General features: G+C 38.8%; 1 pseudogene across 1 annotated transcript; it reads left to right on the top strand.

Annotated features, from left to right (window-relative positions):
* Window positions 1-5,464: 5,464 nt before the first annotated feature.
* LOC115833897 lies at window positions 5,465-20,704 on the top strand (annotated as a pseudogene). Its single transcript, XR_004029116.1, has 9 exons — window positions 5,465-5,866; window positions 6,815-6,918; window positions 13,112-13,266; window positions 13,368-13,536; window positions 14,728-14,851; window positions 15,322-15,450; window positions 18,141-18,352; window positions 19,920-20,028; window positions 20,497-20,704. The product of XR_004029116.1 is annotated as a solute carrier family 22 member 10-like (transcript).
* The last annotated feature ends 2,176 nt before the right edge of the window (window positions 20,705-22,880 follow it).

Raw genomic sequence — 22,880 nt, 5'->3', positions numbered from 1 at the left:
GATGACATGATTGTATATTTAGAAAACCCTGTCTCAGCCCAAATCTCCTTAAGCTGATAAGCAACTTCACCAAGTCTCAGGATACAAAATCAATGTGCAGAAATCACAAGCATTCCATAACACCAATAATAGACAGAGAGCCAAATCATGAGTGAACTCCCATTCACAATTGCTACAAAGAGAATAAAATACCTAGGAATCCAACTTACAAGGGATGGAATGACCTCTTCAAGGAGAACAGAAAACCACTGCTCAAGAAAATAAGAGAGTATACAAACAAATTGAAAAGCATTCCATGCTCATGGATAGGAAGAAACAATATTGTGAAAATGGCCATACTGCCCAAAGTAATTTATAGATTCAATACTATCTCCATCAAGCTACCATTGGCTTTCTTCACAGAACTGAAAAAAATTACTTTAAATTTCATATGGAGCCAACAAACAGCCTGCATAGCCAAGACAATCATAAGCAAAAAGAACAAACCTGGAGGCATCATGCTACCTGACTTCAAACTATACTACAAGGCTACAGTAACCAAAACAGCATGGTACTGGTACCAAAACAGATATATAGACCAGTGAAATAGAACAGAGGCCTCAGAAATAATGCCACACATCTACAACTATCTGACTTTTGACAACTCTGACAAAAACAAGCAATGGGGAAAGGATTCCCTATTTAATAATGTTGGGAAAACTGGCTAGCCATATGCAGAAAACTGAAAACTGGACCCCTTCCTTACACCTTATACAAAAATTAACTCAAGATGAATTAAAGACTTTAACATAAAACCTAAAACCATAAAAACCCTAGAAGAAAACCTAAGCAATACCATTCTGGACATAGGCATGGACAAAGACTTCATAACTAAAACACCAAAAGCAATGGCAACAAAAGCCAAAATTGACAAATGGGATCTAATTAAACTAAAGAGCTTCTGCATAGCAAAGGAAATTATCATCAGAGTGAACAGGCAACCTACAGAATGGAGAAAATTTTTGCAATCTACTCATCTAACAAAGGGCTAATATCCAGAATCTATAAAGAACTTTAACAAATTTACAAGAAAAAAAAAACAACCCCATCAAAAAGTGGGCAAAGGATATGAACAGACACTTCCCAAAAGAAGACATTTATGTAGCCAACAAACATGAAAAAAAAGCTCATCATCACTGGTCATTAGGTAAATGCAAATCACAAAGACAATGAGATACCATCTCATGCCTGTTAGAACGGAGATCATTAAAAAGTCAGGAAACCTCTTCAAGGAGAACTACAAACCACTGCTCAATGAAATAAAAGAGGATACAAACAAATGGAAGAACATTCCATGCTCATGGGTTGGAAGAATCAATATCGAGAAAAATGGCCATACTGCCCAAGGTCATTTATAGATTCAATGCCATCCCCATCAAGCTACGAATGACTTTCTTCACAGAATTGGAAAAAACTTACTTTAAAGTTCATTATGGAACCAAAAAAGAAGCCTGCATTGCCAAGTCAATCCTAAGCCAAAAGAACAAAGCTGGAGCATTTACGCTACCTGACTTCAAACTATACTACAAGGCTACAGTAACCAAAACAGCATGGTACTGGTACCACAACAGAGACATAAATCAATGGAACAGAACAGAGTCCTCAGAAATGATGCTGCATATCTACAACTATCTGATCTTTGACAAACCTGACAAAAACAAGCAATGGGGAAAGGATTCCCTATTTAATAAATGGTGCTGGGAAAAACTGGCTAGCCATATGTAGAAAAGCTGAAACTGGATCCCTTCCTTACACCTTATACAAAAATTAATTCAAGATGGATTAAAGACTTAAATGTTAGACCTAAAACGATTAAAATCCTACAAGAAAACCTAGGCAATTACCATTCAGGACATAGGCGTGGGCAAGGACTTCATGTCTAAAACACCAAAAGCAATGGCAACAAAAGCCATAATTGACAAATGGGATCTAATTAAACTAAAGAGCTTCTGCACAGCAAAAAGAAACTACCATCAGAGTGAACAGGCAACCTACAGAATGGGAGAAAATTTTCACAACCTACTCACCTGACATAGGGCTAATATCCAGAATCTACAATGAACTCAAACAAATTTACAAGAAAAAAACAAACAACCCCATCAAAAAGTGAGCAAAGGACATCAACAGACACTTCTCAAAAAGAAGACATTTATGCAGCCAAAAAACACATGAAGAAATGCTCATCATCACTGGCCATCAGAGAAATGCAAATGAAAACCACAGTGAGATACCATCTCATACCAGTTAGAATGGCCATCATTAAAAAGTCAGGAAACAACAGATGCTGGAGAGGATGTGGAGAAATAGGAACACTTTTACACTGTTGGTGGGACTGTAAACTAGTTCAACCATTGTGGAAGTCAGTGTGGTGATTCCTCAGGGATCTAGAACTAGAAATACCATTTGACTCAGCCATCCATTACTGGGTATATACCCAAAGGACTATAAATCATGCTGCTATAAAGACACATGCACACGTATGTTTATTGTGGCACTATTCACAATAGCAAAGACTTGGAACCAACCAAATGTCCAACAATGATAGACTGGATTAAGAAAATGTGGCATATATACACCATGGAATACTATGCAGCCATAAAAATGATGAGTTCATGTCCTTTGTAGGGACATGGCTGAAACTGGAAAGCATCATTCTCAGTAAACTATCGCGAAGGACAAAAAACCAAACCCCACATGTTCTCAGTCATAGGTGGGAATTGAAACAATGAGAACTCATGGACACAGGAAGGGAACATCACACTTGGGGGACTGTTGTGGGGTGGGGGGAGGGGGGAGGGACAGCATTAGGAGATATACCTAATGCTAAATGATGAGTTAATGGGTGCAGCAAAACAACATGGCACATGTATACATATGTAACAAACCTGCACATTGTGCACATGTACCCTAAAACCTAAAGTATAAAAAAAAAAAAAAAGTCAGGAAACATCAGATGTTGAAGAGGATGTGGAGAAGTAGGAATGCTTTTACATGTTGGTGGGAGTGTAAATTAGTTCAACCATTGTGGAAGACAGTGTGGTGACTCCTCAAGGATCTAGAACTAGAAATACCATTTGACCCAGCAATCCTGTTACTGGGTATATACCCAAAGGATTATAAATCATTCTACTATAATGACACATGCACACATATGTTTATTGTGGCACCATTCACAATAGCAAAGACTTGGAACCAACCCAAATGCCCATCAGTGATAGACTGGATAAAGAAAATGTGGCACATAAACAACATGGAATACTATGCAGCCATAAAAAGATGAGTTCGTGTCCTTTGCAGGGACATGGATGAAGCTGGAGACCATCATTCTCAGCAAACTAACACAAGAACAGAAACCCCAAACACTGCATGTTCTCACTCATAAGTGGGAGTTGAACAGTAAGAACACATGGGCGCAGGGAGGGGAATATCACACACTGGGCCTGTCTGGGGGTGGGAGGCTTAGGGGAGGGATAGCATTAGGAGAAATACCTAATGTAGATGATGGGTTGATGGGTGTAGCAAATCACCATGGCACATGTATAGCTACGTAACAAACCTGCACGTTCTGCACATGTATCCCAGACTTAAAGTATAATAATAAAAATAATAATAATAATAAGGTCAAGTATGGTCAGGTAGGTAGAGATAGGGAATGGAATGGTGTTTACAAGGGCTGGGGTGTGAGGGGTGGGAAGAAGTGGGGAGATATAAGTCAAAGGATACAAAGTAGCCTATATGTAGGATGAACAAGTTGAAGAATCTCATGTACAACAGGAGAACGGTAATTAATAACAGTATATTGTGTTTTTGATAAATGAATAGATTATATGTGCTTTTGCCAAAGGGGGAATGGGTAACTTTTCCCATTGGTGAGATGATAGATAGGTTAATTGGTTCCACTATAGTTAGCATTTTATATATCTCTATATATCTTTATATATATATATACACATATATATATCTTATAACATCATGTTGCTTATCTTAAATATGCACAATAACATTGATTTTAAAAAAGCCAAACAATTATATATACATTCTATGGAATAATATTCAGCAGTAAAAAGGAACAAAGTATTAATATATACAGCAACTTAGATGATATATCTGTAGAGTTTCTGATTTTTAAAAAAGCCAACCTGAGAAGGATATATACCATATTATTCTCCTAGAAGGAGGGATATCTGTGATGTAACTGTTCACTATCTTGATTGTGATGATGGGCACACTAAATTACACACATAAAATTGTATAGTACTATATGCCTACACCACACAGATACAGATAAACCGACTGGGGAAATATTAATAAAATCAGTAGGTTGTATCAGTATCAAGATCCTGGTATTATAATACATTGTATAATACTAGCATCTTGATGTTGATATGATATTATACTACAGTTTTGTAAAATATTACTATTAGAGGAAACAGGGTGATGAGTATATGATTACTCCTTGTGTTATTTCTTGCAACTGCATGTAAATCTATAATAATCTCAAAAAACATTTCACTTAAAAATCTAAAAGGTGGGAAAGTTATATCATGCAAACTATAAGAAACCTGGCATAGCCATGTTAATGTTAAAAAATATATAATTCAAAATGAGGAGCATCACTAGAGATAGAGGCATAGTTTATAACAATAAAATAAGTAATTTATCTGGATTCCTGAAACTAGCATGGAAAAGATCCTCCAATGTGCTATATATAAATGAATAAATAAGCCCAAGGAAATAAACTCCTATATGAGCTGAACACTGCCTTTCTCCTCTATTTATATTTCATATAATTTAAATTTATCTGAGTTCCTCATGTGATTTAACCTGAAGCATAATATCAGTTAACAAAAGATAGTAATGGCATCACATTCCAATTTGCTTTAAAAAGCAAAACATGGTAATAGGGATTTTCATTTATTCATCATTTTAACCTAAATTCAGTACTAAAGGAGAAAAACCCTGACTTTCTGTTCTTTTCATGGAAAAATTATAAAGCAGTTTACTTTTGTGTCTCTCAAATTTCACTTCCTAGAAATAACAACACTGTTTAACCGATTTCTTTTAGCTTATTTAGAGAACATGTACATGCCAAAGTCCAATGTAAATTTCATGAGTCACTTGAAGACAAACATATTTAGAGAGTAAACCTTTAAACGGATTTTATCGTCAACAGGTAGAAGTATCTCTGTGAAATAATGATCTCTTTGACTACAAAATGACATCTACCTTCTGATCACAAAAGAACTGAGGAAGCTGTTTCCACTACGGCTCTATTGCACTGGTGAGTCCAGGCCCATGGATGAGAAATTGATGCAAGGATCAATACAAGCTTAATTTGAATTAATAAAAGGAAATATTTTCTCCCTTTGAACTTATCTCCATAAAGCAATTGTGCCTCCTCTTGGGGGTCACGTTTTCACAATCAATGGCCTTTGAGGAGCTCTTGAGTCAAGTTGGAGGCCTTGGGAGATTTCAGATCCTTCATCTGGTTTTTATTCTTCCCTCTCTCATGGTATTAATCCCTCATATACTGCTGGAGAACTTTGCTGCAGCCATTCCTGGTCATCGTTGCTGGGTCCACATCCTGGACAATAATACTGGATCTGATAATGAAACTGGAATCCTTAGTGAAGATGCCCTCCTGAGAATCTCCATCCCACTAGACTCAAACCTGAGGCCAGAGAAGTGTCGTCGCTTCGTCCATCCCCAGTGGCAGCTTCTTCACCTGAATGGGACTATCCACAACACAAGTGAGGCCGACACAGAACCCTGTGTGGATGGCTGGGTATATGACCAAAGCTACTTCCCTTCGACCATTGTGACTAAGGTAAAGGGTCCTGTTAACCTGTTCTGGATACACAATCTAGGTGTTTAGAAGAACATAAACATGCTTTAAGCCTCTAGTTATTGTGTAGATACCGTAGTCAGTGCTCAGCCACTCTTTTGGCAAATAGTGATTGCTTTTTTTTTTTTTGAGATAGAGTTTGACTCTTGTTGCCCAGGCTGGAGTGCAATGGTGAGATCTCAGCTCACTGCAACCTCCACCTCCGAGGTTCAAGCAATTCTCCTGCCCAAGCCTCTGAAGTAGCTGGGATTACAGACATGCACCACGATACTCAGCTAATTTTTTTTCTTTGTATTTTTAGTAGAGACAGGGTTTCACCATGTTGGCCAGACAGGTCTCAAACTCCTGACCTCAGGTGATCCACCAAAAAGTGCTGGGATTGCAGATGTGAGCCACCATGCCTGGGTACTTATTTTTTAACTGTCAGGCACCTACATTGAATTTGAGGCAATGAACTCAACCAACTAGATATAAATACATCTATCACAAAACTAGCTTGAAGAGAAGACTAATGATTAGAAAAATATTCTTCTTGGTCACTTGTTCTCAGCCTAAGTTGCAAATTGGAAACATCTGTGTTATTTTAAAAATCTGCCTGCTTTGGCTACATGTTACAGAAGCAAATCAGAGTGGATTTCATACTAGCATCAATGGTTTAAAAAATCTCCTTAATGTGTGGCAAAAATTGAGAACCACTGAGGTATGCAGAGCTGAATGAATATAAAAACAGATATTAACATAACCTGGAAGGTTTTGGGTGAGGATTTCCAGAGAAATCCATGCTTAAGCCAAGACTTGAATGGTATAGGTAAGAAAATGTAGTAAAAAGAGGCTAGAGAATGTGTCCACTGAAAGCTGTTGCAGCAAGTGAACAATGAGAAGTCAAAAGCTGCTGTGAAGCTATGCTGTATTGGCTTCCTTCTCTTCCAGTGGGACCTGGTATGTGATTATCAGTCACTGAAATCAGTGGTTCAGTTCCTACTTCTGACTGGAATGCTGGTGGGAGGCATCATAGGTGGCCATTTCTCAGACAGGTGAGTGTCTCCAGATCACGGTTATTGTTACTCTGCAGTGTTTTTATCAGCTTACAATTAATTCTTTCACAAAGAAGTGTTATTGAGTTATAATATGCAATTTACACTGTTGGTGCTGCTTTGTTCCCCAGAGAGCTAGATACAGAAATGAATTACAGTGAGTTTAGTGAGTGCCATTTTGTTGCCACAGAGATCTCTGAACAGCGTCTCTGTATAGGATACTGAATACACAAATATCAAGATAGAGAATTCAGCCTCCTTGAAAATACAAATATATGAAATGGTGTGTAGACCTTGGCTAGGGATATTGTGTTAAGTCCCTCCTGGACTCTGTGAGCTAAATGCTTGTGGGCTCCCAGCCTGGTTGTCATTATCATAATTACCCCACTGTAATGAGTAGGTGTATTAGTCTGTTCTCATGCTGCTAATAAAGACATGCCTGAGACTGGGTAATTTATAAAGGAGAGAGGTTTAATCAACTCACAGTTCCACATGGCTTGGGAGGCCTCACAATTTTGGTGGAAGGTGAATGAGGAGCAAATTCATGTCTTGAATGGTGGCAGACAAGAAAGCATGTGCAGGGGAACTCCCCTTTATAAAACCATCAGATCTCATGAGACTTACTCACTACCAGGAGAACATCACGGGAAAAACCAGCCCCCATGATTCAATTACCTCCCACTGGCTTCCTCCCATGACACATGGGGATTATTACAATTCAATGTGAGATTTGGTTGGGGACACAGAGCCAAACCATAACAATATGAATTTTAAAATAATAGTTTTCAGTTCTGTGAAGAATCTCAATGGTAGTTTAATAGGAATAGTATTAAATCTATAAATTGCTTTGGGCATGTATTAGTCCACTGTTGCCCTGCTGTGAAAACTGCCTGAGGCTGGGTAATTTATAAAGAAAAGAGGTTTAATTGACTCACAGTTCAGCATGACTGGGGAGACCTCAGGAAACTTACAATCATGGTGGAAGGAGAAGTAAACACATTCTTCTTCACATGGTGGCAGGAAAGAGAAGTGGAGGGTGAAGGGGGTAAAAGCCCCTTATAAAACTATCAGATCTCATGAGAACTCACTCACTATAGTGAAACCAGCATGGAAGTAATGCCTTCATGATTCAATTACCTCTCACCAGGTCCCTCTCATAACACATGGGGATTATGGGACCTACAATTCAAGATGAGATTTGGGTGGGGACACAGCCAAATCATATCAGGGCAGTATAGCCATTTTTATAACATGGACTCTTTCTACCTATGAGCATGGAATGATTTTCCATTTTTTTGTGTGTCATCTTTGATTTTTTTTTTTGAGTAGTGTTTTGTAATTCTCCTTGTAGAGATCTTTCACCTCCCTAGTTAGCTGTATTCCTAGGTATTTTATTCTTTTGTGGCAATTGCGAATGGGATTGCATTCCTTATTTGGCTCTCAGCTTGACTGTTATTGGTGTATAAGAATGTTAGCAATTTTTGCACGTTGATATTCTATCCTGAGACTTGCTGAAGTTGTTTATCAGCTTAAAAAGCTTTTGGGCTGAGACTATGGGGTTTTATAGATACAGTATCATATCATCTGCAAACAGGGATAATTTGACTTCCTCTCTTCCTATTTGGATGCTCTTTATTTCTTACTCCTGCTTGATTGCCCTAGTTAGGACTTCCAATACTGTGCTGAATTGGAGTGGTGTCTTGTGCCAGTTTACAATAAGATGTTGCTTATTCAATAAGATGTTGGTTGTGGGTTTGTCATACATGGATCTTGCTCTTTTGAGGCATGTTCCTTCAATACCTACTTTATTGAAAGTTTTTAACATGAAACGTTGTTGAATTTTATCAAAAGCCTTTTCTTCATTTATTTAGATAATTATGTGGTCTTTGTCTTTAGTTGAGTTTATGTGATGAATCACATATATTTATTTACAAATATTGAACCAACCTTGCATCCCAGGGATAAAGCATACTTAATCATGGTGGACAATTTTTCTGATATGCTGCGGGATTTGGTTTGCCAGTATTTTGTTGAGGATTTTTGCATTGATATTCACCAAAGATATTGGCTTGAAGTTTTTGTGGTTTTTTTTTGTTGTTGTTGTTTTTGTAATCTCTGCCAGGTTTTGGTATCAGGATGAAGCTGGCCTAATAGAATGAGTTAGGGAGGAGTCCCTCCTCCTTAATTTTTTGGAATAGTTTCAGCAGGGATGTTGCCAGATCTTCTTTGTACTTCTAGTAGAATTCAGCTGTGATTCTGTTTGGTCCTGGGTGCTTTTCCAATTTATTATTTATTTATTTATTTATTATTATTTTGGTTGATAGGCTTGTTGGGTGTTTTTCTGAGGTGATTAGATTTGATTCCTCTTTCTGTCTTTATCATTTATTGGTTCTCCTAGTACTTTATAGTTTTATTTGCTTTCATTATGGTAACTGCCATCTCACTACTTCAAGATGTAAGACTCCCTGGAGAATGTTTTTTGCTGTTTCTGTGATGGTAATTCCTTTAGTTTTTGCTTGTCTGTGAAAGATTTTATAGTTCTTTCATTTCTGAAGCATAGAAGAATTTTTCTGGGTATAATATTCTTTTCTGGCAATTTTTTCTTTCAGGACTTTGGATATATTATCTAATTTTCTCCTGCCCTCCAAGGTTTCCACTCAGAAATTTGCTGTTAGTCTAGTAGGAATTCCTTTATATGTGACTCAATGCTTTCTTCTTGTGGCTTTTAGTATTTTTTCTTGATCTTTGCTTTTTTGAAAATTTGACTATAATGTGCCTGCTAGGGGACCTGTTTGAGTTGATGCTATTTGGCATTCTTTGAGCTTCTTGTACCAAGATATGCATCCTTATCACAAGACTTGGGAAATTTTCAGCTATCATATCATAAAATATCATAAAATATATTTTCTATATATCCCTTCCCTTCTTCTAGAATTCTCATAATGCAAATATTTATTCACTTACTGGTGTTTATACATTCTGTAGGCTTTCTTCATTCTTTGTAATTCTTTTTTTCTTTCATCTGCCTCTATTATTTTTAGCAAACTGTCTTTAAGCTCAGAAATTACTTCTGCTTGTTCCAGTCTATGGTTAAAGCTGTCAGTTGCATTTTTTTTTACTTCATTCATTGAATATTCAACTGTAGGATTTCTGTTTGGTTCTTTTTTCTATCTATGTCTTTGTTAAATTTTTCATTCAAACAATGTATTGTTTTTGTAATTATATTGAATTGTCTATAGTTTCTTGTATCTCACTGAGTTTCTTTAATATTGTTATTTTGAATTCATTTTCTGGCATTTTGTATATTTCTCTATAATTGGGGCCGGTTACAGGAAAATTATTGTGATCCTTTAAATGTGTCAAATTTCTTTCCTTTGCAATGTTTGATTTGTCTCTACATTGATTTCTTTGGATTGAGTGGAAAGGTTGCTTCTTACAATTTTATGAAGAGATTTCATAAGGAAAGGCTTGTTTGTATGAATGGGTCTTGTATCGTCAGTTTTATGGGGTGTGTCAGGCTTTGGTTCTAGGTGGGCACAGTAGTATAGTTTCTGTGTAGTTTCTTCAGCTTTAACCTAGGCTAGTGACATGTGCTAGTGTCTTAGTGGCATAGGCTGCAAGAGTTGGTTATGGTAGTGGTAAGGCTTTGCTGGGGGTCGGCTTGCCAGGCTGTTTCTCAGGTCTAGGGTGCATGCATGCACGTGGTGGTTTGGCCAAGTTAAGCCAAGTTAGACTTATGGTGCTATTACTCTGGCCAGGAGCACATACATAAGGTTGCTCTGCCAGGCTGGTGGCAAGCCTGCCAGTAGTCCCCCACAGGGCTGTTTGTCAGACGTGGGACACAGATACACAGTTTCTTGGCTGGCTTCAAGTTGTATTTGCCAAGAGTGGATCACTGGGCTCTTTCTTAGGCTTGGAATCTGTTTGCATGACTTCTCAGCTTACCTGGGTGTATGTCTTCTAGATGGGGGCCCAGAACTGTTTCTCAGGGCTGGAATCCATGCACAAATCTACTCAGCCAGCCTGGGGTCATGCCTGCCTGCTTGGCTGACCTTGGGTGTGTCTGCTGGGGGTGACCCACAGGGCTGTTCCTGTGGTCTGAGACATGAGCTTATGGCTGCTGTCTTGGCCACTTACCAGCCTTGGAGCTAGCTGGCCAGGAGTGGCCTGCAGAGCTATTTCTTGGGCCCAGAACATAGGTGCACAAAGCTCAGCTGGCCTGGGGCATGTTGCTGGGTGTGGCCTAAAGGGTGTTTCTGGCCCAGGACATCAGCTCATAGCAGCACCAATGGTATCACTTCAGCCTGGGGGCTTGCTGTCCAAGGATGTCCTGTAGGAATGTTTTCTCAGACCCAGGACATGGGCACACAGCTACTCAGCCAGCCTGGAGGTGTGAGTGCCAGGGAAGCTTTCAGTTGTTCTGACATCCTGATTGCAGGTGCAGGGCCACTGGGCATACCAAGGGCTTGTCTGCAGGGGGTGGGGCATCATGGAGCTGTTCTCAGGTTCTAGAAAGAGGTGCATAGGAGCAGGCTTTCCTGGCTGGAAGGCTGTTAGTTGCATAGAGTTTCAGGGCCTTTCCCCCTTGGGGAAGGGCATGCGCAGTTTAGCTGGCTCAACAGTGGGTTCACCCTGGGCAGAATTGCCAGATTGCTTTTCCAGATGAAAATGAGGGTGGTGGGATTGGTTTCTCTGCTTTGCAGGACCAGAGTCACCACTGATTCTGAGCCCAGGCTCTGCACTGCTGGGGTTGTGGTGTTCAGTCACTGATGTGGGCTTCATGGAATGAAGATAGAGTTCCAGTGCTGGAGAGGTGCGGTGGCTACTGGCCCCAGGGCAGGATGCACTCCAGAGGTGGCTCTGGTCTCAAGATGGTGCCATGCTGCAACAGCTTGACTCATGAGGGATAGGCGTGACCTGGGGAATACAAACTTTGTGCTTCTAATCTGGGCAATGCAGTTGGGTAAATTTTCAGCAGCTCTCTTTTGGACTCAGGACTTGTGCAGACTGTGAAATTCTCCTATGGTAAGAACTGTTGCTGTTTGTGGTGGCAATGGAGACTGGTGGGTTCTTCTGCTTAACTTTTTCCCCACAATGAGAAATTCCTCATGACTCCAGGTAGATCTGATCCAGATGGGAAAGATGTGGCTACAGAGGCTGGGCACCGCCATGCTGCCCTCCTGGACTTCCAATCACCACAGATGTGTCTCCACCCCCTCGCTGCATTCCAGTGCTCTCCCTTCCACATTCTAGTGAAATCTTACCTGTTTATTTGTTGCCTTAGTTTTTTCCTCATTAGTGTGTGGGTTGGGGGAATGAGTGTCAGGAGTCTCTACTTAGCTATCTTGCTGATATCACTCCTCTAGATACTATTTAAATATATTTAGAGTTCCATTTCAAATGTAGAACAGTTCCCAACCCAAAACTTTGTTTGTTAATATTAATGGGCATATACAATAAGCACACCCCATTTAGTCCAAGTTGTCTCCTTTAAGACCTGTCTTTACAAACATCCTGTAAAATGCCAAATTTCCTTTCCCTTTTTGGCCTTCACCTTCTCTCTCTCTTCACTCTTCTTTCTACATATTTTTTCCAGTGAGAAGTTTCTGTACTTTTCTCTGTCTGGGTTGTGGCTCTCCTATATTTTGTTCTAGATGGAACACAGAGGCCTATAAACCCAGATCAACAATGGGAGTCCAAGTTTCTTTATGAGAGCCTCTTAGGCAACCCAACAGAAACTTTGATGCATTGCTCCACTGATGTATCTTATACATAAGTTTAGCCTTGGCCTGCATGGTCTTAGAGACCCAAATACATATTTAGCTCTCTTGTATTTCATATACTAATGTAGACTCTCTACTATGCTGGATTCATATGTCAATGTAGTAGATACTTATTACATATTACAATTTCCAACATTGTAGCTTCTTTTATACAGTATCTGTTGGTATCAGAGGCCTTATTATTAAATGATGAAGTTTTGATTTTGATATTGTTAGTGTATATTATAAACAGGGAGGGTTACTTCTGAGGATATTTCTGTGTCAATTTAGCTCTTGATCTTTCAGGATTTAAAGTACACAAAATAATTTGTTAAAATATTATCAAATTTTAGAGTGAGCTTTCATTTTCTTAAGTTTTTACCATAAATTATTATTGCTGTCATAATCTAACATGACTCTCTGTTTCTCAGGTTTGGGCGAAGATTGATTCTCAGATGGTGTTTCCTCCAGCTTGCCATCACTGACACCTGTGCTGCCTTCGCTCCCACCTTCCCTGTTTACTGTGTGCTACGCTTCTTGGCAGGTTTTTCTTCCATGATCATTATATCAAATAATTCTTTGCTCAGTAAGTCAATAATTGTGATCTTCTCTATTTTATGAGCCTTGAATTTGAACTTGAAATTTCATCTCTATTTGACCTTAAATGCTATATGGGTTTTCTTTCAGTTACTGAGTGGATAAGGCCCAACTCTAAAGCCCTGGTAGTAATATTGTCATCTGGTGCCCTTAGTACTGGACAGATAATACTGGGAGGCTTGGCTTATGTCTTCCGAGATTGGCAAACCCTGCACGTGGTGGTGTCTGTACCTTTCTTTGTCTTCTTTCTTCTTTCAAGGTAGGAGCTTTCTCTCTCTCTTTGTCTTTGGGGTCCTGGGATGAAAATGAATATTGAATAAGAACATATTGATTTTCTTATTCCCACTTCTGTACCTAGACCCATGTTCTCATCTATTCACTCTGTGCAGCTTGAGAAACAATGGTAAATAGCAATGGCTCTTCTGCCTGGGAGTTCTGACATAAAATTGGAAAAACTTTTATTGTAGATATAGAATGATTCCATCTTTTTTTTTACCAAACATATAGATTCAGATGTTTCAAAAAGAATATCTTTGATTCATTTTGCCTTGAAATAAATCAAGTTATGGTGATATGTATAATGCTTTTCACTTTTATAGGTGAAATTGGAAGAAACCACAAGTGTATTCATATAACTCTTTGACAATAGTGCAGGACCGTTTCACCAGTACTAAAAGTTGGGCAGACTGAGTGATTTATAGCATGTGTTCAGCACTTCCTCCTCCATTAGATAATTTTAACAAACATTTATTTGTGGCTAATTTCATCTCTACATTTGAAACCAATCTAGGGAAGCATCAGATTCAGTTAGAAATTACTGGAATATTGAGATATTACTATATATTTAACACAGTGAGATGAATTCCGATAGAGAGTAGAGTATAATCCATGTCAGACTCTTCCATTATCTTATTTCATCTTCATAACAACCCAGTAAGGAATATGGCACTGCTGTTTTTGTTTTATTGATGAGGAAACTGAAGCAGATGTAAATGAGTGACTCACTTGCATAGTAAGTTACCAGCATAGCTGGTAGTGGCAGAAGTACTTCCAACCTTCGAGCAGCTTTAACCTTACATAAATTGAAGACTCATTTTTCTTAAACGATACATATCATGAACATAAATTTGCTAGAACTCACACCAAACTTTGGAAAGAACTTATGCATGTAGGGACCCTAAAGCTTAAGCTTCACAGACTTCTTTGAAAATTTCCTGTGATCAAACAAAGAAGTGATTTGTCTCCAAAGTCTGTGTTCCTAAACCATGAAGGTGTACTGCAGGATCATGGTCACATTTTCCTAGTATTTGTCTAATAAAATAGGACTTCTGTTTTCAATACAACCAAGTGGTGGATAAGAAATGGAAGACAAAAGGCATCCATAGCCAATAATCATATGACTAATAAGAAAGACAGAGATGACTGCACTTGTGTTGTTTTCTTTTATCAGGTGGCTGGTGGAATCTGCTCGGTGGTTGATAATCACCAATAAACTAGATGAGGGCTTAAAGGCACTTAGAAAAGTTGCACAAACAAATGGAATAAAGAATGCTGAAGAAACCCTGAACATAGAGGTGAGTAGGAAAGGGAAGGTGGTTACTGGGTTGAAGGGAAGACATAAGCTGACATCTGCCTTCTCCTTGTTGAGATAGACTAACTGCTTCTAAGAAGGGCAGCTAGCTGAGAACACAAGCTCGGTTCTCATTTTTTCAAGGCCATCTCATATAAAAGCAGCTTTGGGAATTATGTAACTATCTCTTCCTTTAGTTCACTTCCTGATCTGAATCTACAACCTATGCATCCTTGTGGATACACTATACCCCTTTGGGGCCTTATTTTCAAATGTCTTTATTGCTGCATAATTTCCTGGAGGCTCCTTTAATGTTCTTCTTCATTTTTCTTCACACCACTTTCACTTCTGTAATTGCATATCATATATCACACTCGAGAGAAAGGGAACACATTTCTCTTGTCCTACTGAGTGCCAGTTCTCACCACAATGCCTGGGACGATGTTGATAAATGATACATGTTTATTATTGAAGGTTGTGAGATCCACCATGCAGGAGGAGCTGGATGCAGCACAGACCAAAACTACTGTGTGTGACTTGTTCCGCAACCCCAGTATGCGTAAAAGGATCTGTATCCTGTATTTTTGAGGTAGGCTCCGTATAGTATATGAGGGGCATTTAAAGTGTGATGACATGAATCGCTTTCTTATTTCAAAGGTTACAACAGCAGTGTATGTGTGTGTGGTGTGTGTGTTGTGGGACTGATTTGTAGATAAAAAATGAAGAAAATATACAGATAACTGCTACATTTGAAGAGAGGCAGAAGGTTATGTAGACTCACATGGACTGGTTACACAATGAGGAGTCAGCCCTATCATCCTATCAGTCTCATCATTGGTGATTGATACTGAGGTAAATTGTGTTGTTTAATTTTCTTTATTTTTTTCAACTCTACTTGAAACAAATCTTAGTAATGTGCACAGATTATGAATGTATACAACTCCATGAATATTTTGATACATAAAAAAATGTAATCAAGCCAGGTGTGATGGCTCATGCCTGTAATCCCAACACTAGGAGGCTGAGGCAGGTGGATCACCTGAGGTCAGGAGTTCGAGACCAGCCTGGCCAACATGGTGAAACCCTGTCTCTACTAAAAATACAAAAATTAGACAGGAGTGGTGGTGCGCAGCTGTAGTCTCAGCTACTCAGGAGGTTGAGGCATAAGAATTGCTTGAACCTGGGAGGTGAAGGTTGCAGTGAGCCAAGATTGTGCCACTGTACTCCAGGGTGAGTGAAAGAGTGAGACTCTGGGTGAAAGAGTGAGACTCTGTCTCAAAAGAAAAAAAAGAAACAAAGAAAAAAGAACATGTAATCAACACCCAGATGTAGAAAAACCTTGGAAGGCCTCCTTGTGCATCATCTACAGTGATAAAAACTGCCCCTGCCAAAAATAACTTAAGAACAGTTCTGGCTCCATCACCATGAAGGATTATTGCCTGATTTTGACCTTTACAAAATGTAAAAGATAACATGGCTCTGTTTGTCACAGGCTCCTTTTCCTCAACTTTATTCCTTCAAGATTTATCAGTGCTGTTGCTTGTAATAGTAGGTTGTTCTCCTTCCCAGTGTTTCAGTATTCCAATAGATGAATACAGAACAATTTCTTTACCTACTTCATTGTTGGTGGACTTTACTTATTTCCAATTGGGGTGTTCACACAAGGGCTTCTGTAGGCAATTTTGTACATTGTCTCTCGGGGATATGTAAGTACTTACTTCGGTAGTGTCAGTAGGAAATTTTTAAATTCTAAATTTTTGAAAACTTATAAAAAGTGTTACAGGACAGTGTATGTCCACTTCCAAGCTGAAGACAGTACTATTAAATTATACAGTTTACCTCTTCCTAGGCATATCCTATAGGTGGCTACTTCATTTAATTGCATTGTGCTTTATCACTTTTCCCCTATCCACTACATTACAGACTCTGGCTTCTGAATCCTAGACAGTCAGAGTGGGACAAAAAAGTAGAGATAATGGTCAGAGAAGGACTTACTTGCTTGGAATTGCTATGATCTATGGTGGTTTCTTCTGCCATAACGTCTAAAGCTAGCTCTTTCTCGGTGTGATAGATCATTAATGTGGACTAGTTCTCCTTAGATGCTTTCTGGGTATATTGAAGAACCTTTGATTTTATTTCCTATGGTGAAATTGGTGTCGATTCGTTTGCCTGGGTTCTGACACATTTTCTTAGCTCTGGGAAATGAGATATGAACCTCTTTAGTGAGAAACATCCTCCTCAGGCATCCTCTGCATTGAACTGTACCAGATTTTTTTGTTTGTTTCTTCTATTTTCTTTGCAATCAGTGTCAACGTGTTATCATTTAAAATAACTTATTATAACTATATAGTGTTTTTATATGCTTGTGGTAACTGCAAAGCAAAAACCTATCATAGATATGCTAAAATTAAAACACAAAGAACCAAAAGATACAAGGGAAAACCACAAATAAAAAACTGTAAAACTGAAACAAAGGGGTAAAAAGTCTACAAAACAAGTAGAAAACAAGTAACAAAATGGCAGTGTTAAGGCCTTACCTATCGATAATTACCTTAAATGTAAATGGATTAAATTCTGCAATTAAAGACATAGAGTGGTTGAATGGTTATTTTTTGACTTAAAATGGCTCCTGGTCAGCTCTTACTTGGAAAGAGCCCACAGATGGTCTATGAGAGAAACACGTGTATCCCTGCCTCTGTGTTCATACAGTGTGCTTATTCACTCATTATATTCTCCGTCTGTGCTCTGACCCCTCAGGAGATAGCCACTGTTTCTCACCTTAAATTTCTTAGAATTGTGTCAGGCACCAGAACGCTGTGCTCCCAGACAGTGCTGCCAGGCACGTAGTCTTTTTGGAGCCTTACTCTCTAGCAAAGGGAAAGTTCTTCATAGTAGCAGCATTGGGGAGAAGAGAGAGAGCACTTACAGCATACTGACAGCTCTCAGAAAAGGAATTATTTCCCTAATTTTCAAGCTTTAATTCTTCTGTGTTCAATTCTTATATACCATTGAGTTTGATGACTGATTCAGGTTAAATTTCCCTGTCATTATCAACTACCTGCTTGGGAACTTGGACAAAAGAATGACTGACAGGAGTCCTGTTCTTATGTAATGTCATGCAATTATTCATGATAGCTCTAAGATCACCATCTTTAAAACAAAGTACTCTACAAATCGTACCGAGCCTTTATTCCTTAACACTGACCAATGACTGCCTGGGCCAATATGGTAATCGACTGCTGGACATAGGCTCTAAACCTTATGACGTGTCTTTTCTATTTTGTTCACCACAGATTTGCAAACACAATACCTTTTATGGTACCATGGTCAATCTTCAGCATGTGGGGAGCAATATTTTCCTGTTGCAGGTACTTTATGGAGCTGTCGCTCTCATGTTCGATGTCTTGCTCTTTTGACACTAAATCATATGGGCCGTCGAATAAGCCAGATATTGTTCATGTTCCTGTGGGCCTTTCCATTTTGGCCAACACGTTTGTGCCCAAAGGTGAGAGAAGACTGGACTTTGGGGGAAAGAAAATGTCTTCTCTTTGTTCTTCGGGAATTGTATTGGCCACACTTGCCTAAAACCGGGAATAAAGAGGGGTACCATTTAAAGGCTACATATTCCCTCAAAGCAATATGAGCGTGTAACACAAATTTGGCTAATAATTGAGAAAAGAGCCAGGGGCAGCTCAGATGTGTATCTGTCTTCATCAACTCTGGAAGTAGCTGGATAGTGGTGACATTCATTCCTGACAGTTTCTCTAGGAGATCAATTGATCACGTGCCCTTTGGTTAATTACACTTTTGATAACAAGCATGGCATGTCTAGGCCTTGCAATTATATCCCATTTGAGGACACGATATTATTGCTTCCTTTGTGTGGGCTCTGTCTAGGTTCTTCCTCATTACTGTGTCTTCAGTGACCAGTCTACTCACTGATATCCGTGTAGCCACACTTGGGTGTGATGTTAAGTCACCATGACTGCAGCCCTTGATTAGGGGAAACCTTTTTGACTTTAATGAAATAGAAATCCTTTGTTTACAAGCAGAGAAAGAATCTATGGTAGGGACAATAAACTAGGCAGATTAAAAGCCTATTTCACTCCCTGTTAGACTGTTTTATAAGTTAATACAATGATTTTATGTAATGATTAGGGGAAACTTAGTAGGCACTATGCCTTCCCTGCTTCCCAAAACAAGAATGTATTTTACCGCATAATAGATTGGGGAACTCGATTCCTCTTCCTGAATATTATCAATAATGTATATTTCCTGACTTACATTGAGCACTTTCTATCTTATAAATCTATAATTATCTTTCTTTCTATATTAGGCAGAAAACTTTCTCTGAAACTTTCTTTTAATGCTTTCCAAAATTCTGAATTTATTTTTCCCCAAGCAGAAGTTCCATTTCTTGGTTCCTTATGCCTATTATCATTCTGGATCTAGCCTCTCTACTCTGCCCACTAACAAAGGAGTTTTTTCATTAGTCTCTTGTGCAATACCAACTCCATGACAATACTGTATCTGTACTAGATTGACTGAGTTATCCAGATTTACCTGGGACTTTCTTGGTTTTATCAATAAAAATTTCACATCACTAAAACCCCTTCATCCCTGGGAAATCTAGGATGCTGGTCCTTTAAATTCTGCACTTTAATTGTAAAGTTCTCAAGTATAGTGCTGAGTCTCAGACTCCTCAATAATTGTCCACATGATGGTTCTACCTTCTATAGAATGGGCATAGTGAATACTGGACAGAAAAATTAAGAAAAAAATTTCAGCTAGACTCATCGTTTCTTCTCCCTCTCTGAAAAATCTTCGATATACAGAGAGATTTCCTGCATTAATGAAGATAATATTATGCACTTTTTGCCACCTATGTTGATAATTCTAAGCTGACAATTTCTCAGCTTATCAACCTCTGGATGTTCTCTGGCACTATTCAATTTTCTACAGTATTTTTCAAACATGCAAATACTCGATATGTTGTTTTTAAATTAAGTTTGGTGGATGTTGCTTCCTTCAGCCCAGATATAAGAGTCTCACTGGTCTCTTCCTTTTGCCAGAAATGCAGACCCTGCGTGTGGCTTTGGCATGTCTGGGAATCGGCTGTTCTTCTGCTACTTTTTCCAGTGTTGCTGTTCACTTCATTGAACTCATCCCCACTGTTCTCAGGTATAAGAGATACAGATGCTCCACCTGAGCCCAAAATAAGAATTTCCCACTAAACAGTACTTACTGAGGGAATAAACCTAAGACTTGTTTATTATTTTAAAAGCAATCATTTATAATACTAATAATACACTAACAAAAATTATGGCCAATGTTTATTGCAAGCTGACTTTGCACCATCTATTGTGCTAGGCAGTATTTTAATGCATCATCTCACTAATCTTTTGGACCACTCATCAGGGTAGGTGTAATGCATAACTGTCTATTTAAAATGATGAAAAAGAGTCTTAACTCACACTGAACCTGATTAAAAACAGCTAGAAAATCATAGAGAAAATCTCAAAAGCAACTGTTTGCCCATGTACCTAATGATTGTGTTTTATTGTCTTCTGCAGTCAAGTCAAAATAATATGTCACAAATTGCATGTGTAGATTTTTTTCTGATTATCATGTATTATTATTTATCTGTAGGGCAAGAGCTTCAGGAATAGATTTAATGGCTAGTAGGATTGGAGCAGCACTGGCTCCCCTCTTGATGACCTTAACGGTATTTTTTACCACTTTGCCATGGATCATTTATGGAATCTTCCCCATCATTGGTGGCCTTGTTGTCTTCCTCTTACCAGAAACCAAGAATCTGCCTTTGCCTGACACCATCAAGGATGTGGAAAATCAGTGAGTGAATCTTCTAGCCATGTCCTGTGAGAAGCATATATCATTTCTATATCCGTGATAAGAAATGAAAAACTCCATGTGTATCCTTGAGATTATTGTGAAAGCTTAGCCTTTCCTGAGCTACTTCCACTTGGGCCATTGCCTTTCATTAGCAGCAGGGCCAGCTCTATCCATTCTGAATTCCAACTCTAGATTACAGAGACACCCTCATTGGTAGTTTTAGTGATAAAGAGATAAAAATGAGCTATGTTGTGATGGCACATACTACTTTTCCTCATGAAAGACACACACTCATGATGGTATTTAATGATTCTTGGATTCATAGAGCTTGGGATATGGTGGGGAAGGAAATAAAATAGTGAAGGAAGAATGTTCAGAAATATCACAAAGAGTTAAAGATCCTCCTTGAAAAGATAATAAAGGAGATAACTCTTGTTTAGTTGCCTGTGAAATTCAGTCAATCTTGCTGCCATGAGTAATAGAAGGTTTGAGGATAGAGAAAATAAGAAACTAGGAAAAAGTATTTTTATTTTTAATTTTAATTTTTAAGTTTTATTTTATTTGTATATTTAAAGATGGGGTCTCCTCTGTCATCCAGTCTGGAGTGCAGTGGTGCAATCACGGCTTACTGAAGCCTCAAGTTCCTGGGCTCAGGTGATTCTCCCACCTCTGCCTCTCGAGTAGCTGGTGCACGCCTCTACATATGGCTAAATTTTTGTATTTTTAGTAGAGATTGGGTTTCACCATGTTGCTCAGGCTGGTCTCGAACTCCTGTGCTCAAGCAATCCCCCTGCCTTGGCCTTTTATTTTGTTTTTAATTGACTCAAAATAATTGCGCATATTTATGCGGAACAGTGTGACGTTTTGATACATAGAAATCATGGTAATTAGCATATCTATAAACTTACATCACTTTTTGTGGTGAGAACATTCAAATCCTTTCTTATAGCTCTTTTGAAATATATAATACATTATTGTTAATTATGGTCACCCTACTGTGCCATAGAACACTAGAATTTTTTTTTTTTTTTTTTTTTTTTTAGACAGAGTCTCATTCTTTTTCCCAGGCTGGAGTACAGTCGCACAATCTCGGCTCACTGCAACCTCTGCCTCCTGGATTATAGCAATTCTCCTGCCTCAGCCTCCCGAGTAGCCTGTCACCACGCCCGGCTAATTTTTTGTATTTTTAGTAGAGACAGGGTTTCACCCTGTTAGCCAGGATGGTCTCGATCTCCTGACCTTGTGATCCACCCACCTCGGCCTCCCAAAGTGCTGGGATTACAGGCGTGAGCCACCGCGCCAGGCCTATAACTTCTTTCTCCTAACAAACTGTAGCTTTGTACCTGTTGATGAACCTGTCCCTATCTCCCCCTACCTTCTTCATTCCCTAGCCTCTGACAACCACTATTCTACTATCAACTTCTATGAAATCAACTTTTGAAAGATTCTACATATGAGTGAGATCATGCAGCATTTGTCATGTGCTTCTCTTATTTCACTTAACATGGTTAATCCATGTTGTCATTTTTTTTTTTTTTTTTTTTTTTGGAGACAGAGTCTTGCTCTGTCGCCCAGGCTGGAGTGCAGTGGCACAATCTCGGCTCACTGCAAGCTCCGCCTCCCGGGTTCACGCCATTCTCCTGCCTCAGCCTCTCCAAGTAGCTGGGACTACAGGCGCCCGCCACCACGCCCGGCTAATTTTTTGTATTTTTTAGTAGAGACAGGGTTTCACCGTGGTCTCGATCTCCTGACCTCGTGATCCGCCCGCCTCGGCCTCCCAAAGTGCTGGAATTACAAGCGTGAGCCACCGCGCCCGGCCTCCATGTTGTCGTTAACATGTCATAATTCCATGTTAAGTGGACAGGATTTCATTCTTTTTTATGGCCAAATTGTATTCCAGTGAGTTTATTCCATTGAGTGTTTATATATATATATATATATATATATATATATATATATATATCTTCTCAAAATCTACTTATCTCTTGATGGACACTTAGGTTAATTCCATATCTTGCCTATGGTGAATAGTGCTGCAATAAAAATTGGAATGCAAATATTTCTTTGACATACCAATTTCATTTCCTTTGGATATATACTCAATAGTGGGATTGCTGGATATTATGGTGGCTAACTTTTCTTTTTTTTTTTTTTTTTTTTTTATTATACTTTAGGGTTTT

Source organism: Nomascus leucogenys, unplaced genomic scaffold, assembly GCF_006542625.1.
Source record: "Nomascus leucogenys isolate Asia unplaced genomic scaffold, Asia_NLE_v1 001528F_33238_qpd_obj, whole genome shotgun sequence".
In the NCBI taxonomy this organism is placed as follows: domain Eukaryota; kingdom Metazoa; phylum Chordata; class Mammalia; order Primates; family Hylobatidae; genus Nomascus; species Nomascus leucogenys.
This window is presented reverse-complemented; position numbering and strand designations above follow the sequence as displayed.